Raw genomic sequence first — 19,310 nt, forward strand, 5'->3', positions numbered from 1 at the left:
AAAGGGAACTTGACAGTTTTTTGGACGCATAAAAAAAATACTGAAGTGTCAATAGAAAACTAATCAATACACATAAACATCTCTTGAATGCAGATGTGATGGAGAACCTTGTGAGAGCGGTAATAATCCTCACTTACATTATTCAAACTAAATGGCATCTAGTAAGAGCACAGCAGCACTGCTTCTAAAAGGCCTATGAGTCATAGTACCGTATAACCATTTAAGTTGGAAGTAAATGATCTTAAAGGTCCCTTCCAGCCCAAACCATTCTATGATTTCCTGTGTTGAATGCAGTACTCCATACTACTTCTATGCACATACTTCAGCAACTCCATATTTTTCTTGCAGTGAGGGACCAAAGCTCAATGCAGTACTAGATACAGTACTAGATGTGAGGCCTCACCATTGCCAAGTAAAAGAGGACAATCTTCATAGGGACTGGTACGGTATTGTCTTTTGGATTTAGGAGAAAACCAATACTGATAACACATTCATGTTGTCTCGCTCCAATTTGTAGGAGGGAGGCAAGGTTCTTTGATATGTGTATATACCCGGCGTGAGATTAAGAAGCAACGGTTCAAATGTTGGTCCAACCAGTTTATTAAAGTCCTAGCCTTTTTAGGGAGATGGGGAAGGGAAGGTGGGCGATAGGAAAAGTAGGAAAAAATAAGCAAGGAGTCTGTAGAGAGCAAGAGAGATAGTCACCACCGTGGGTCCAGCGAGGTACACATTAGGTCCGTTGATTTCAGGAACTCGTCTGATCACCGCGGGGGATGGGAGAAAGTCAGGAAGCACTGCAGCAAGCCGGCCTTCCGAAAAGGTTTTCCCCTCAGGGAATTCTCCGTCAAAGGTGTTTCTGGGAGATCGTCTCCAAAGTTCGTCTCCATAGATCGTCTCCCAGACCGTCTCCAAAAATCGTCTCCCAAATCCCCAGTTTAGCGAGGGCCTTTTATCCCCCATTTCGGTGGGGTTGTTTTTCTTCTTCTTTGAAGTTTGAGGATAACTCAAACAAACACTGAATGTCTAAACAAGCATCTTCTGAAGGCAAACACTCTGTAAAATGGTTTAAAACCAGCTTTTGTGACATTCCTGGCCCACAGATAAGCCAGCAGGGGTTGGTGGTGCCTCTGTTTACCAGACACAAGCATTATCGCCTTCTGCAGTGGTCTGCTCCTTCAAGCAGCACCCCTGAAAAAGACTGTTTGTCCTGTCTCTGCTTATCTTTGCAATCATAAGCAGAAATGGCACAATAGCAACCACCATTCACCCTCCTAGATAGTTAGCAGTCGCCAGTCAGAGTCTTATCATCAGAAAAACCTCACGAAGCAAGCTTTGAGACAACAAAAGAAAACCAGATCTGTCCTTCACACATGTTTTAGTACCAGCCGAGCAATATTTACAGTCAAGGACTTTCCAGCTTCTTTGGTCTGCCTGCCAGTAAAGGGGCTGTGATACATAAGAAGCTGAGAGGGTGCACAGCCAGGACACTGGATGGTGGTAAGTATCATGATTGAGTTCTTACCTTAAAATAAACTGGATCCAATATTACTGCTTTTCCCTTTGATGGTATGGGATATATGCCGTGAACGTCTCAATCATAAATGTATCCCAAGAGAATATGATGGATTCCAACTCCAAATACAGTAGAATTGAGTGGTCTGTGTACATATCCATGCACAAGAAAGCAATAAATAGAAAGCATACCTATTTTAGGAAGCACACACTTTCACCACATGAACACCTCTTCAACCTGAGTGAACAGCTTTCTGCAGTTCCATTAGTAGACATACTTGCAGTCTTTAAATATATAAAGCTGTTGAGAAAGGAAGTAAATTATTTTAGCTTCTATAGTGGATAGGAATAATGTGTTTCTGTTTTGCCAAAACACATTTAGGCAGTAGACAGTAGGGAAATATTTCATAAAATCAAATGATTAAACTTTGCCAGTGTAAGCTAGGTTGTCTTTGTCACAACAGGTTTTTAACTGGTCAATCAATTCCTCATCAGAAATTATTTACTTCTAGTTTATCTTGTGTTGAAGATAGTAGCAAAAGGATTACAAGGCCCTGATCCTTTCAGGTGTATCATCTATTAGGCATTTGCTAGACTTGAAATTCTTCCCAGAATCTAGGAGAATTTACCACTCAGAAAAGTCTCAATATTCTCTACCTTCTGATCTCCCAGCAATTAAACTGTCCTCAACAAAGACAGACTGTGAATGCACTTACTCAAACAAAAATAAGCAAATCTACTTAAAGAAAGAGGATTTGACTCACCAATAATGTAATCATAATTCAGGTTCAAAAGGATCTTTGGGTATTATCTAGTCCATTCACTTCCACCAGGCAGCTACCTAAGTACATCAACAGGGTTCAATTGCCCTGACCACTCTCTAATTCACATTTTATGTAACCTCTTTGCCAAGGATTTGCTGTCTGTGTCAAAGTTTGTTATGATGTGGCACAGCTGTAAAACCCTGGTACAGAATTTTGTGAAGACAAATTGTGATAAAGACCAAGATCTGGGGATGTTGACTGATGATTGAACACAAGCCAACAGTGTGCCCAGGTGGCTAAGAAGGCCAATGGCATCCTGGCTTGTATCAGAAATAGTGTTGCCAGCAGGAATAGGAAACCTCTGTAAGGGCAACAAAGCTGGTGAGGTGTCTGGAGCACAGGCCTTATGAAGATTGGCTGCAGGAACTGGGATTATTTAGTTTGGAGATGAGGAGGCTCAGGAAAGACCTACTTGCTCTCTGCAACTACCTGAAGGAAGGTTGTGGTGTGGTGGAGAGTTGGCCTATTCCACGTAACTAGCAGTGTAACTAAAATGGCCTCCAATTACATCAGGGGAAATTCATGTTGGGTGTTAGTGTTTCTTCTCTGAGAGAGTGGTCAGGCACTGGAATGGGCTGCCCAGGGAGGTGGTGGAGGCACCTAGAAGCATTCAAGCAACGTTTAGATGTACTGAGGGACATGGTTTAGTGGGAAATATTGGTGGTAGATGGACAGTTGGACTGACTGATCTTTGGAGGTATTTTCCAGCCTTGGTGATTCTATGGTTGTATGATAACCAAGTATAGACTTGGTTAATAAGACAGACAACAAAAATAACATAAACTGTCTATTCCTTCTCGTTGGTGTTTCTTCTCAATTCCATAACACTGGGATGAGGTGGAATGGGACAGACGTTCAACAAATAACAGAAACAAGGAAACTGAAATTAGAGTAAGGCACAACTGAGATGTTCTTCTTCCTTGAATATACTTTCTGTCTCCTCAGAAAGTGAAATTCTTGTGCATTTGCATTTGTTTATTCTTCTCCAAAAAACAAAAGAAAAAAGAAAAGGTCTTCAATTATAAGATTTTTTCAAGATGCTTCTAGTCAATGTCAGGGCTCTGAGTCAGAGCTTTTATCACCCTCGAGAAAAAAAGCAACAAACAAACAAACAAAACCAGAAAACAAACCCAATAATTTTATACAACCTTGTTTTAAGAAGATCCATGTGAAAAACTGGACTGACAATTTTAAGCCAATTGCTGAAGTTCATAAAAAAAACCCAAAAAACAGATTAAAAAAACAAACAAGCAACACATAACAATAAAGAAAACAAAACTTATAGCATTTACTTGTATAAAAATGACTGACAGCATTACTGACAATGCTGTAAAATATAATAAAAATTAAATTAAATCATAAAAATATATGTCTAAATCACATTTTAAACATTAGCTAGCCCTCATAAGCCATATGCTCTAAGGCTGTACATATTTTCTATCTATGTTTTACTTCTGTATTTCCAAAAAGCAACATTTTAAGGTTTAATAGACATAGACTATAATAAAATGGTTAAAACAGGTAGTTTAAAATGCAAATTGTGTATTCTCATGCTTTGTGTGAAGTGGGCCCGTATGTGCAATATGCTTATGGTGAGAGTTTCCTGACAGCAAGAAAGATTTGCCTGCTTTTTCAGAGGTAGTTAAGAAATAAAAAAGCAATCAAACAATATTAGCATTATGCAACATTTCCAGCCCCTAGTTTGAGGAGAGCTGCTACTATCAAGTTATAATTATTATTTATGATTAATTCTTACCTCATTCAATCTGGCTGGGTTCACTGATTTCCTATAGAACTTTTCAGGTTATTGTCTCAAAGGAGTACATTTAAGCTAATTGCAAACTAGACTGATGCTGTGATGGAACTGATGCCAAAGTGCTTTAAAAAGAAAGGGCAGAAACACAAAAATAGAATAGAAGCAAAAGGACAATGTGTAAAATTTACATCTTTGTTCTTGCTTTGCAACAAAGAAATGCAATAAAACACCTGTTTTAAAGTCTGTTTGCTCCTTTCACTATCTTTGCCTCTTTGTATTTTAAAAATAGCTCTGTTGAATGACTCCATGCTTTGCCTTCATCTATGGTCCTTTTTTGTTTCTCATGCTACATAAATTGTGGCACATAGACAGTTTGGTTAAAAAATACGTGTGCTCATTCAAGCTCACGCGTATTCCAACCAAATTAAAGTTCTCCTTTAGAGTCAGGGCAGATTATTGAGAAAGCTCTGTTTAAAGCCTCTGTGCTTCCACTGCCATCTGGTTGATTATTTAAGCTAACAGATTACATGACTGCTACTGCAGATGAAGTCTTTAAAAGCATAAAAAAACTTTAGCTTATACTTGCATTGAAACAATAGGGATTTATTACTGAAATTAGTGGGTGCTAACTTCATATATGTGCCATTTTTTTTTCTGAGCCATTAAATGATTAGAATAAATAATTTGATAATGATAAATCACAGGAATAGTAGGCTGTTGGGATAGATTTCAGCTTTTCTTTAAGGCTTTCATCTTAAAATGAAATGACCAAAGTGGGATTTGGGTGGCATTCCAGTCCAAATCAGTCTTGACGATGTGGCTGAACTGTGCACCATGGACTCAGCTGCTCTGGTGATAGAGTAGATCTCCCACGACGCTGTAGATCATGTGTTCTATTGAACTGAACTTTACAAGAAGGAAACAACCACTGGATTAACAAAAGATCCCAAGACTAAGCCCCATTCCTTATCAAAACTACTGCTGTGGAGCAGAAAGGGGCAATCTACTCCACAAGGAGGGGAAGACACAGCTGAGGTTAGCAAAGCAAAGGCATCACATTCTCCATCAGCACACAGGCCCATGGTATCTGAGCAGGGTGAGCATAGCAGAGATGTCTATTAACCAGAGTCCAGTTAACCAGAAAAACCATAGGAAACAAATCAGGCATAGCAGCCATCCAGAAAATCAAAACAACAGCTCAGGAATGGCAGTGGACAGTACTGGAAATAGGTAGCTGTGCAGGTGTAGTAGGGATGAGGACAAGGGGTTCAGGATTTAGGTGAAATGGGGGCTCATGACTGTGGACAAGGCAGGTGGATGGCACACCTAGGTGAAGCACTAAGGTCTCTCTGTCCTCAGGGTCCTGTCAGCTATTTCACATAGTTAGAGGAGTTCAGGAGCCTCAGCAGAAGATATTTTCACTGCTTGTAAGAGGAAAATGTTCTCAGCAGGGCCTCTAAGCTGTCCCCCTACTTCGGTAGCAAAACATCCCAGTCTCATTAAAGTTAGAATTACCCTGGGTAACAGACTGTGAAGGAAAAGTAAATGACTGTAGATAGACCCATAAAACCAAAGAAATAATTAAGTAGGTCCTTGTGGATAAGTAGCATTCCAGAAAACACAGCAATGGTTCAGCCTATTTATTATTTGGTAGATGGTGTTCTGACTTTATGGGAAAGTGCTTATTACTTCTCCCATTTTCAGTATTGATCCTGGTATTGTAAAAAATAGTACTCGGATTACAATGCCAGCTGGTTTCTGGAAAGATATAAAGTAAACAAACACATACCATCCTGGTCATTTCATCCATGATTAGAGTTAAATTTAGAAAGAATAAAAACCTAGAAATACAGATCTAAAGAGATATTCCTGCTCACCAATTCTAGACTCTTGGTTTCTATTCTCTTATTCAATTCATAATTTACTAAGCTTGGCATTTGAAGTATTGGTTCTTTTGCCATCACTGTTTGTTTGTTTTGTAGGGTACTCCAGGCTACTTCTTTGCATACCCTGTAGTCAGGATGTGCAAGTGTCAGCACTAGTGGGTCTAAGAGTAAAAACTTTTCAATGGATTTAAAAAAAGAAATGATTAATTATATGACTGACAGTAACAACTATGAAAAATAAAGAAGTGATCAATTCTTATGCTTCATTGAATCAGTGAATGCAAAAGGATAGAACATCACACAGTTGATAAGTAAACAGTGTCACATCCAGTGGGGCAGGGTGGATCACTGCAGTGTTCTCAGAAGCATCACTGATTCACTCTTAATGGTGTTTATCAAACAAGTTAAATAAATGTTCTGACCAGGATTAACAGCCTTATTTGATATCCAGATAGCACCGATGTGTTGCAAATAACTGTGGTAGAGGTACTCTTCAGCTGATAAAAATTCAAGACAGTACAAGCTATTAAGTGAGATTATTTTGGTTTTCAGTTTTGCTTCACTCTCTCTGTCCTCCCCCAACTTTTCTCCAGACTGGGGCAGAGCTATGCTAAGAGTTGCCTCAAAATGAATTAACATTTAGAAGCATTACTTTCCTCCAGTTCTACCGGTTAGTTCAACTGCTTGCCATGCTGTGTTTATATTATATTTATTTTATATTTAAGCTACCGTGGCTACACCCCCAACACCAACAGTGAATGGTCACTAGAAGCAGCATTAGTACTGGCAAAACAGTTTGAGTGCTGGAGTAATAGATTGCTGTGCAAATTTGGATAACCTCAAGCTAGCCTTGCTCTTAAGAGAAACTAAACTGGCCTCTGGCTTTCTAGGATCATAGAAACATAAATGTACCTTTGAGCATTTTTCAAGGGAAATAGTTTGGGCTAATACAGCTACTCATTAGTCTTGCGTAATGTCTGATTATTTTTTAATACAGTTACAAGGAAATTTATAAAAAGTAAACATGACAAGAAAAAAATGCTAGTTTCTTCCATTTCAATTGCCAGCTGCCACTCTGAATGCTGTGAGCTGGATTCTTAACTTTGTGAGCAACTGCCAATTACTTTTGAGGTGGGAAATCTGACCTAGGACAAAAAGAAGAAAACACAAGGCTAGTCATAAGGGCTTGTAATAACTTACCTCATCTACTTAATAAAATTATAATGCTTTCCTTGAGGGAAATCACATTTTTAAAGCATTATAAACCATAAATTGCATTTTTTTAAGCCCAAAGTTAAATTTCTGAGGGGATAACTCTTTTCTTTCTTAGACAAACTTCCACTGGAAGAGAGAAGCAAAATTTTATGTGTTATATGTACACTGCATATACAATTTCTGTATATATATATACATTGTGTATATATATATATATTCTGTATATATATATACATATTGCATTATTCTATTCTATTCTATTATTCTATTCTATTCTATTCTATTCTATTCTATTCTATTCTATTCTATTCTATTCTATTCTATTCTATTCTATTCTATTCTATTCTATTCTATTCTATTCTATTCTATCATACATAGAATCATATAATTGTTTGAATTGGAAGTAACCATTAAAGGTCATCTAGTTCAGCTCCCCAGCAGTGAACAGGGATGCCTACGGATAGACCACAGCTAGTGCAATTTTTTCTGCATGGAAGAATTCAAGAACACACCTTTGCTTCATATGCATTTTCACGTCAGACATAATTTTGTCAGTCAGCACCTCTGCTGCCATCTCTTACATATCAACAGAGTAATGGAATGCTGGCAGGACAGTGCAACCTCTACTGCCATACCACCACCAACTGCCTCATTTCATGGGCCAAAATAATACAATAGGAGACACTGATTTTGGAGCAGCCCTTGTAAATATATTTCATGCAATTCTAATACTAGAGACGCAGTGCTGGCTCTTTATGCAACAGAGAGTGATTTTCCTCAGTTGTGGAACTGCCTTTACTGGCAAGGGTTTTGAGGATTCTCTGCAGGATCTTGTCATGTGCCATCTGTAACTCATCCAAAGACTTCCTGGGTGTGTTACTGGAGTTACAGAATTCCAATGTAGGCTTCCAACAAGTAGTTTTCATGCAGCCACCATATTTCCCAGGACAGCAGCAATCAGGAGCAGGTTTTTCTTTATCAGCTGGCAACAGGATCCAGGAAAATTCTCAGCAGATTTAATTTACTAGTATAATTCTCAAGTATCTCATCTTCCCCTGGTTTTTACCTGTTCTTTGTAAAACTCCCTCTGATCTCCTACAATCCAGAACACTAATACTATGTTCAGATAAAGTATGTTGGATTTTTCCTAACTCTTCTTAGTAACAGAAAATAAAAAGGGGAATGCTATGACTCTTGTTGGCTAAAACCAGCAGTGATCATTTCTTATAGATGTTTTCAGGTGATGAGAAGAGTAAACAGTGCAGTCAGGTACACTGAAGGCTTTGTGAACAAACTGCTTCACAAACTGCAAGCTGGAACAAGTATCTGGGACCCGAAGAAAATAAAAAAAAAATCATCTTTATATTATGCAGCATTTTTCATCTCAAACTACATCAGGCCTTGGGAATTTACAGGCCTGCCAGGTGAAACAGTCAAATTGATTTCCTGAAAAGTGTTTTGAGAAGAGCGGTTCAATTTGTCAAATTTGGTAGTTCTCTTTGCTGACAGAGAAATGTCAGGTGTAGTAGCATAAATCAAACTACCTCCAGTAATGTTTGCATGCATGTAGCAAGAACAAAAGGATTTTGTTATTACCCTGGGCTCTCTGACACATAACAGGCAGAGCAGAGCCAAGCACACTGGTTAGTGCCAAGGCTGTAAGGCAAAAGCAATTCTATAAAAGATTGAAAGACACATTTCTAGTCCTGTTTGTGCCATAAATTCTTCAAAGACTTTTGTGACTTTGTGAATATCAATTACAGATCTCTGCCCACACGTTCAAGTAGTCTCAAGCTCATGCTTCTGCTTACAACTGAAAAGAGCCCTGCTGATTTGGTCAGCACTGAAAGACCACTAACTGTCCTCTGAAGCAACACCGCGTATGTTGCTCTGCTAAACAACAATTTTGCTTTGTCTCTGTACAGAGCCCGCTATTATTAGTCAAAAAAAAGCCAGTGCAGTTCTCAAAAAACTGACCTAATCTTTCCACGTCATGCAAGAGACCAAATCAACACGGAAAATAGTAAAAAAAAAAAAAGAAAAGAAAGAAAAAAAAGTTGGCATCCCTACAGATTTCTACATTATCCTATGCAATGCAATGTGCTGTCAATAGGCTATATCATTTGGTGAAGTTTAACGATATCAATGAAACTTAATTCTACCTTGGAACTCCAAGCATTCAGACTTGTGGTTTAAATTTTTGTTGTTGGTTTTTTGTTTTGTTTTTTCACTTTACTCTTCTTAGATATTTTTGCTTCTTATAGCTTTTGGTAAATGTTAAAACAGAGAAAAAAAAATCAATTTGGAAAAAAAAAAAATCACACAAATCATATATAAATAGAAAGCAGGAGAGAAAACCTACCTTTTTTGATTTACTACTGTATATTTACCGATAGCTTAATACCCTGTTCTTCTCTGCAAGAGGGAAATGAAAATAATGAAAACTATTAAGTTGAAAACTTCCTTGCAAACACAACTTCAAAAGGATAACAATATTTGAGTAATGCAAGACTCAAACTGTTTATCCACTCAGCAAATAAATGCTTTTGTTTTTATTGCCTGTTGAAGTGCTTGAAGTTAAAGGCTGTATTCTCATTTTTTGAACATTCATGCCAAGAACTTACAGATATGGACCAAATACTTCCTCAAGGGAAGTTTGTTGAAGCACTGTTTTGTTTTTTTCCTGGATCAGTGAGATTTTCTGAGGTAAGTCTGCTGCATGGCAACTGTTGTTAGATAATTTTTAATGAAGCCTTCCTACTACCTTCCAGATTCTTTTCTTTTGTTGAGATTTAAAAATAGCTTGAGCTATTCCTGAATTAGTCACATTTCAAGCCAACACTAGAGGTTCCCTCAGTATTGTTTGCTGCACAGAAATGTTGACTTCAAGAACTGTGAAAAGATGGAAGAAACTGACGAATTTTTCAGACTTGAATTGGAACGTAAAGACAGATTTCTTTATGAAGTAAAACATGTGAAATTCATTTCCAAGGAGACATTTGACAAGCTGTCAAGACATTGGATGGACAAGTGTTGGGTAGCACTACACAGGAGTGAGACAGTGACAACGGTGAGGAAACATGTCATTTTGACTCTGTACTCTATTTCTTGGGAACCAGATGTCATTGGAGAGAAATCATTCTTCCTGTCAGATTGATTTTATGTACTAGAACTCTACAAGCTGACCATTTCAAAGATGCACATTCACAGAGTGTAAATTTTGAGCCTGAAGTATGCAGATTCCTTTCTCAACCAATGATGAGACACACAGGTCATTAATTCCACGAGCTCACTCGTCTCTTGGGTTCTTGTTGGTCCATTTCTCTAGTCTGTCAAGATCCCTCTGAAGGAGACACAACATACAACCACACAACCACTCCTCCCAGTTTTGTATTATATTCAAACTGACAGTACATTCTACATCTCTATCAACCATCCTCCCACAGGATTTTGTCCTGCTGATTATAATCCTTTTAGACCAAGTGCTCAGCCAGTCTTTATTCCAGCTGTCAATTCTCTCTGAAATATGAAAGAAATAGAGTTGATAACCCTACTAAAGTCAAAATAAACCTATTTCCACAATCAAGCTCATCACCCCATCATAAAGAGTTATCACATTGGTTAAGTATGATTGCCCACTGCAGAAATGCATGCTGACCATTCTCTACAATCTTTTTGTCTTTTATATGTTTGGAAAAGGTACCCAGGAGGATTTGCTCCATCTTCATCTTACTTTAGCATGCACAGGTTCATCTACCAGAGCATGTGTCCAGCAGTTTTCTTTCACTAAAGGCAAGTCTTCCTTCCTCCAGATTTTCCCACTGGTCTTAGCACCTGGAATTCCTAAAGGGAGCTCTTACCAATAAAGACAGGCAAAGGGGCGTTGACTACCTCAGCCATCTCTGTGTCTGTTGTCACCACGTCTTTTGCCATCGTGCCTTTTGTCCCATTCAGCAACATGTATTTTCCTTAGTCTTCCTTCTGCTGCCGATACATCCACAGAGGTTGCCTCTCACATCAGGTTCAATTACAAGTGGGTTTTAGCTGTCCTCTCAGTAACTATTTTTATTTAGAGGGATTGAACTGTCAAAGAGAAACATCAAACTATGACATATTGTGACCTGTATTGGTCAACAGGGCTTCCTCTTCCAGGAAATTTCCCAGGAAATATTTTGGCCAACTTCCAGCCATGGCAGGAGTAAAAGTTGTTCAGAACTGAGGTCAACACTAAATTCACAATTCAAGTTTTTAAGTTCAAATTCAATATTCAACCTTTCTGGAAATAAGTAAGAACAGTTAGGGGTTGAGAACCTTCATTAGAAATCTCCCTGAGAATGAATAGTTTACAAGTGCAGAGATAAATGTGACCTTTCCTTCCTTTCCACGTCTGCTTGAAAAAAATATGAAATTAGGACACAGACAAGCATGCACATACATGTCAAGCATGTTGTGCATGTTACATCCCTGCACTTTAAAATCCTAATGAAAAATCATGAACATTTTTTCATCATGAAAAGTATCATTATGTTTCATTGATTTAAAGGGAAAGCATTATGTTAATCAGACTAGTGGCCACACCTGATGAGCTCTGATGTCTCACAAGACCCACCTTTACTTAACATCTTTGGGTTTTTATGAGAGCCTTATAAAGTAATAAATTATACTGGGGGTACACTTCTGCTTAAGTAATCAATAAACCTAAGACCCAATTGTTAGTCTCCTCTTTCTTGAAGTTCTTCATCATCTAAGTTAATGACATAAGGAATATTGTATTTGTATTTTCTAAACATCCTGCTTGCGAGGAAAATGTTAGATATCTTTTTTACTGTTTCTCATAGTCTTCTTTTTCTTGTCCTACTCACTTTTTACCTCACTTTCCATTTCATTTTTTCACATTGCTTTTGTCTTGACTTCTATGTAGACATGCCTATGACAGTTAAATAATTCATATCAGGACTGTTTATGACTTTCCATAAAAATCTGATAAAAATTTCTGATATCTCACTTTGTATAGAGGTCCTAAATCAGCTCTCAGGTGATAATAAGCAACACCTGCTGATGCTGGTGGAAGCTGTGCTCTACCTACCATAGGTTATCATATTAAGTGGTACTGTTAAATTAAACATTTCCAAAACAATCTGTTTTCTGACATCCATATAAGAAATGAAGACTTTTAACATTCCAAGCAGTGTGTGATACTTTCTTTTGCAAGTACACTGTGTGGGGAAATCACTCTATGTTTCAGTGATTATTGTGTTATGAGTAGAATAATGGTAGTAAACAGACTACCAATTCATCAATGTCTAACCCTACCAATTCATCAATGTATTACTACTGTCTTGCCTGTGATCTTCATGGTTGTCATCTCTGCATCTTCCACAGTATCCATGTCCTGAGAAAACTGCAGAAAGACTTCTCCATAGAGGCCACAGCACTGACCCTCAGATTACAGAAACTCTTGCCTTCTTGTGTTCTTCTTCAGATACCAAGAGTTCATGAAACTTCAGTGAAGACTAGGTGAGTTAATAGAATTAATAGGCAGAGATGGTATTTTCAGTGTTTAAAGACACTCACAAAGTAATTATCCTTAATCACTATTGCATTCTTTTCTTTTCCTGAAATGATCTCATTTTGTGATTTCCAATATCATTTAACCAAATACACTAGCTGCAGGGTATTTGAATCCTCTGAAATGGTTTCTGGATGTTGCTCCAATGAAGTTAATGACCTATACTATTTACTTTTTTTTAATCTTGTCCACCATGGCTCATGCCTTCTGGCTTGTTTTCCCCTCCTAATTTTTTTTCTCATATGTGGAGACTAGTTTGTGTCAGACTAACAGGAAAATGGACAGATACCTCACTTAGAAATTTGACCAGTGACACTGCCATTGCTCAATTTGCTGCTGTTTTAAAGTTATGTCTCATCAGGCTTACCACATTATCTCACTGCCCTTCTTCCTCTGCCTATGCTCTTCTCTTGTCTTCTGGCTGAAAGAACTCACTTGCTGTAGGTGTTGCTCCCTTCACTATTATGTCGTCTTAGTTCTTATTTTTTACTGTAATAAAAATAATAAATAACGATCTAATTTGTTCACTCAGAGAGAGATTTAGAGCTGAATGTCAAAAGAAATTATAAATTATTTCTTTTCTATTACATAGCAATGTCTGTTGAATATCAGGTAATCTCTTCGGTACAGCCTGGTTTTAGTTCTCATTTTCTACTGTAATAAACTTAATAATCAAATTTGTCCACTCAGAGAGAAATTTAGAACTGGATGTCAAAAGAAATGATAAATTATCTTTCCTAGTACACAGCAATGTCTGTTGAATATAAGATAGATCAGACCTATAAGATACATTTCTTATATATTACTTACTTAAAATCCACAGGCCAAAGCTGAGCCCATCAGTGAACCTGTTGGTACCTCTAGGAATATGTATTTCAGAAAGAAAAGAAAATACTGGCTAGAGAAGGAGAGAACAGAGGGGGAATTAGAGAATAGAGATGGAAACAGTGAGAAAACACCAAGGTCAGAGGGGCAGAGGTTGTGCTGATGTTGCTGAAGGGCTGGGACACCCAGGACACCCATAAGAGAGCAGAAGAAAAAAGCAAGAAGGAAAGGGTGAAAACACATCTGTGTCATGACTGCCACCCTCTCTGAGGCCTTTGTGGTCTCAGTGCATACACTGAGTATAACTTGCAGCATGAACAAGATCACTTGTGAAGCCAACCCTGGGAAAAGGAGGGCAGTGGTTTTCCTAAATGTATAAATGCTTACATCTTGGATTGTTTTTTTTGTTTTACAATACCTGAAACAGCAATAAAATATTTATACTAATTGACAATAAAATAAAAGTATGATTAACAACAAAATAAATTTCTGCAAGTTGAGTCTGTTTTTCCCAGTATAGTAATTGCTATGTGATCTGTCTCCTCATCTTTATCTCAACCTACTTGGATCTCATTCCCATTCCTTCTATGTGCTACCCAGTTAGCTGACAGTGAGGAAAATTAATGAGGCAAGGTGGGTGCTCTGCTGCCAGCCAGGGCCATCCTACCTCAGTTTTTTCAGTAACTAGTTTTTCCTATTACTGACCTCTTCACCAGTCCCTACCCTTAAAATGAAATTACCTTTCATTGAAGAATCTACCTGTGTAAGTCACAGAGTAGCAAAAACTCACACTATCCTCACAGTTATAAGTATTTTAGAAATACCCTGACATTCGATAACGATGTTGTTCTGTGAACAGAATCACAGGGAAAAAAAAAAAAAAAAAAAAAAAAAAGAGTCATACTAAAATAGCAAATAAATTCTCATATTCACTGAGGTAAAGAAAAATGCGACTACATGAGTGTTCCTGAAGAAATATCCTGTTTTCTTAAAGTATGCCAAGATCCCCCGAACACCATCTCTATAAGCTATAAGTGATATCAACATTAATAATAATATGCAAACAAATTGATCTTCTAAGAAATGACTGTGTTGGCTAGCGTTGCAAGCTCCAAATTTGTTCTTTTTTGCTCCTTTTGGCTTGACTGCTTTCTTACAGTCACTGAAATCAGAATCAGGAACCCTTGTCCATATTCAGCGCAAATTCAGCATCCAACTGCAATTTTTCAAATAAAAGAGACACTTGGCTGAACACCTACTTTTAGTCAGCACTGGTGAAATTATGACATAGAAAACACTGCTTACAGTATTTATTGCTTAATGCTACTCATCAAATTATCAAAGAAATTAATAAGAACTATTTTAAACCATTTAGTATTTCCTCCTGGGATATATAAAAGACAACAGTTTAGCCAATAGCACTAAAACACTCAATGCACAAAACTGAATGACACCATCAAAGAACAAAGAACTGACGTGGCATGAAAATGTGACAATGAATAATCATGCAAGATTGTGTAAAATTAAACTAAGTGATAGTTTCCAAGCATTTATTTACCACATTCAATCATATGCAATGAACCACTAAGCCACATGAAGCTACATATTCTAAATATTTCATGATCTGCACAGGAAATAACTCCCTTGCCAGTTCCAGACTATTGGCTTCTTTGGGCTCCTGAAAACAGCTTTGAATAACACTATCTGAGAAAAATTCAGATTTAACAAGTGAATAAACTTGAAGTAAATATAAGTTTCATATAAAATCTGAAAGAATCATCAAAAAATAGAGTTGAATTGACCTTAAGAGCATACCTTATCCATCCATCTACAGATCAGCTAGTTAAATTAAATCTTCTGTTAACCTCGTCCAAAAAATCCACACATTAATGTAAATTTGAGGAAAATCATTCCATGCCTCAACACCTTTTTTTGGTCAAAATGTCTACCTAATGTGAATCGTTCCTTTTGGAATTTAAGTTCATTAACTTCCTTTTTTTTATGTACCATGAACATGGAGAAACAATCATTTCTTCTTTGGTTCTATTTTTTGTTGTATCCTACGTAACTCCACATGAGAAAAAATACGCTTGACTCCAAACTAAATAACCCCAGGTCTCTCCATCCATCCTTGGAGGTCATGTTTTCTAAACCTCTCATCATTCTCACTGGGATCTTCTCAACTTTCTCCAACTGACCTATGTTTTTCTTGAAGTTTTATGACAGAAATTGAACACATTACTCCAGCTTATGAGAGGCCTTGGACAGAAAGGTTACTTTATGTCTCTTACAGGTTATTTATGTCATTTGTTCTTCTTCAGAACAGAATGACATGGCTGACTCACATTCAGCTTGTGGTTCATTCCTTTTTTTCTCTAAATGTTTTGCCATTTAGCTGGCTGTTTATCTCTACATGTTTATGCAGTCGATCATTTTCGCTTAAGCGTAGTATGCTTTGCTTGTCTCTGTTGACTGCACATTGTTTTTTTAAATCATTTTCTTCAATCTGTCAAAATGCTTTTGTATTACAACAAGGAATCAGTATCCTCAGTACATGACATTTTTTGAGAGCCTTTCTTCAGATTACTATGCTTCCTAGGAGTGCTGTATTTTGGAAACCACAGCAACAACTCTGTTGCCAAAGATGCCAGATCATACGAGTATATTCTGGAGGTCCTGAATATCAGTTTCGACACCATTATGGAAACTGAGCCCATTAGCTCTCAACTAAAGCTGAGTAGTTTATTAAATGAGCTCTTAATGCAGCTGAGGAACCATCATTCTTACAAAATTTCAGGTGGATTTAAGTCCAGCTGAGTCCATATTGGAAAAGGAGGACTCTTAAGCAAACACCAGAAATAAAGAGGGCATCATCACTAAACTATTTTAACTGATGTTATCTTAACAATCAGAAGTCTTTCCTCTTTATTCAGTTGTTGATGGACACATTCATTTCATCTGAGGTCAAAACACCAAAGGTAATAACTTTAATATTTTGGATGTAAAAAAATACATATATTTTGTTGACCGTGTTTTGGAAAATGCTGTTTCTCTTATCCTAACAAAATATATTGATTAAATAATCAGAAGATTAGGGACAAGCATATTTATAAGTAAGAATATTAAAGTAAGAAGGTCACTCAGTCATCGCAGAGCAACCTTTGTTCAGCTTTTCTCAGAACACTGAAGTCAAAGAGGTTAAAAACACTGCAGGCCTGATGCTAGAGCTTCAAGATACCCATAACCACTTAATTTAAACTCGTGTTATGGATATTTTAGAAAGGAATCGGATTCCTCAGCAGAGGAAGAAAGCGTGGCTAAAAATAAAAGTATTTTGTTTAAGCTGCACATCAACTTCCTCCTTTACTTACTTACTTTTTATTTTACTTTACCTCTTACTTTTATCTCAAAGGCAAAAAACATCCATTTTTAAAATACATAAGTGCAAAGTTACAGCGAGAATTATACAAAAAAAGAAAAAACAGAAAAGGAAAAAAAATATATCTATTGAATAATCTCAGTACAGTCCATAATGTTAGAGAAATCAGAGACTTGAGAACTGAGCCCTAAGAGCTAAAGATTTTAGGAGAAAAGGAACAAATATTTGTGGGGATATCTGATACACAAACTCCCAAAAGGCCTGAGTTTTCTTAAATTATTACTGTTTTTTAAAGTTTTCTTTAGGTTGGAGAATGCAGTAATGTCTGTAAAATCAGCACCATCAGCATACAAGTGAAAACCAACTTTTATTCAACAGAAATAGGCTCTCCAGCAATATCTCCTCCCACACTTCCTCTTGTTTCAGTTTTTTCATTTCAGCATAAGTGTCTAACTGCATTAAAGATTAACTCCAGTTCTAATGGTCTTAGTGTACTTTGATTGCAAACCTAGTGGGGTGGAGACTGGCTTTTTTGTTCTCTATTAGATTTTTAAACAGTAAGGGATTCTACTTCATAGAATTCCACAGCAAGGACTATGATGCCTGTGATAATAACCAAAGTTAGACACTCATTCCTAAAAGTGAAAAACTTGTATTTTCCAAACAAACTGGTTCATAAAGAAAAATAACAATAATAATTCTCAGGCTTGGCTTTAGTACATATCATAGGAAAGCAATTGCATCAGTTAATGAAAATAACAGAGGAAGCAAGAAACAATTATTTTGCAGGGAATACTTGAATGGCTCTTGCAGAAATAATTCTATTTATCTGTGCTCACACAATTGCACCCTTTAATAAGCTCTTTAATGACTTCCTTGAAAATATAAGCCTAGGTTCCTGTCTGCTATTGTACACCCCTGAAAGACACCTACCAAAATTCACACACATTAAATGACATAACAAACTCTCTTACACAAAGCACAAGCACTTGAATAAAAAAATCAAACACTTCAGTGGTACTATATTCATTTTAACTGCCTTCTATGTATGAGCACTGCATTTTTTTTTTTATTATTATTGTGCTGAACAGATATTCCTGGCTTTATTCCTGTGTTTGAAATGAAAGAAAAGATCAATACATCAAAAATGTCGGGGTTTCCTTTCATTATCCTACTCCCAAGACAGATCTACTAACACTCATAGGTCAACTCAGAGAGAAAGTACTATAGAAATTTTATATATATTTATATATATATATACTTCAGTAACCTTCTTAGACATTATAAACCTATAAGCATCAGTGAAGAAAGTACTAACCTCTACAGCTGGTCATATAGGTTAGGTGTTAAGGTAAAATGCAACCTTTCAACACTCTTAAAGCTAAGGAGTATTTCATGTAATGAAATTCAATGAAAAACAGCTACAAGTATCCATTATTTCTCATTTCTACAAAATGCTGTTGGATGGCTGCCTCACTAGAAAATAAAATCCTATTGCTAAGCAAATGACCTAAGAACACAATCACTAAGCAAGCATCATTTAATGAGTGTATTGAATTTAGAAAAGAAAAATGTTGCAGATTTAATAATAGCAAACAAAAGCCTAATTTGCAGTATCTCTAATGATTCAATGGATAGGAAAGCTTGAAAACAATGGAAAAACTAAAATTGACTTTCAACAGCTTTGGGTCAGGTTGCAAACTTTACACCAACTACAATAACTCTTCATATGCTATTTATGTCTTTCTTCTTAATGTTCAAAACCCCTGTAAGTTTTGAAGCAGCCAGCAGGCACAAGAGACTCCACATTTCATATAAGATCCTCATTGCAGGATACCTTGGAGATTTTCAGACTTTTCTTTCAGAGCTGCTGAACTACAGAATTGCCACAAGCAGAGTTATGTCCAGAATCACTTCAGTGGAGCCCTTCCTCCTTCACACCACCTCCAACATTCAGCCTCCTGCTTTTTTCCTAGACCATCTCCTGTTTCATTTCCTTATCTTGTAGGAATAGGAGAAAATTGTTTCCTGCCCTGCATCTTCACCCATTAATTCATTCATGAGACATCTGAAGCTGGCTTCTTCTGGCCAGAGGGCCAGTTATGATTCTGCAACGTGAGCTAGCTATTGAAATACCAGCCATAGTCTGTAAAAGTGTTTCATTGCTATCATATAGCATACACAATCCCTACCCTATGCAATCTGGCCTAATAAAAGGCATCACCCTTTTTTGCAAATATTGTTTCTTAAATTACCATAATTTAACCATTAAATTCCCATTAAATGTATGGGGTTTTTTTACATCCATATAAGCTACAATATAAATGAGCTCACATTACACAGA

This window comes from Excalfactoria chinensis, chromosome 1 (assembly GCF_039878825.1).
Source record: "Excalfactoria chinensis isolate bCotChi1 chromosome 1, bCotChi1.hap2, whole genome shotgun sequence".
NCBI lineage: Eukaryota > Metazoa > Chordata > Aves > Galliformes > Phasianidae > Excalfactoria > Excalfactoria chinensis.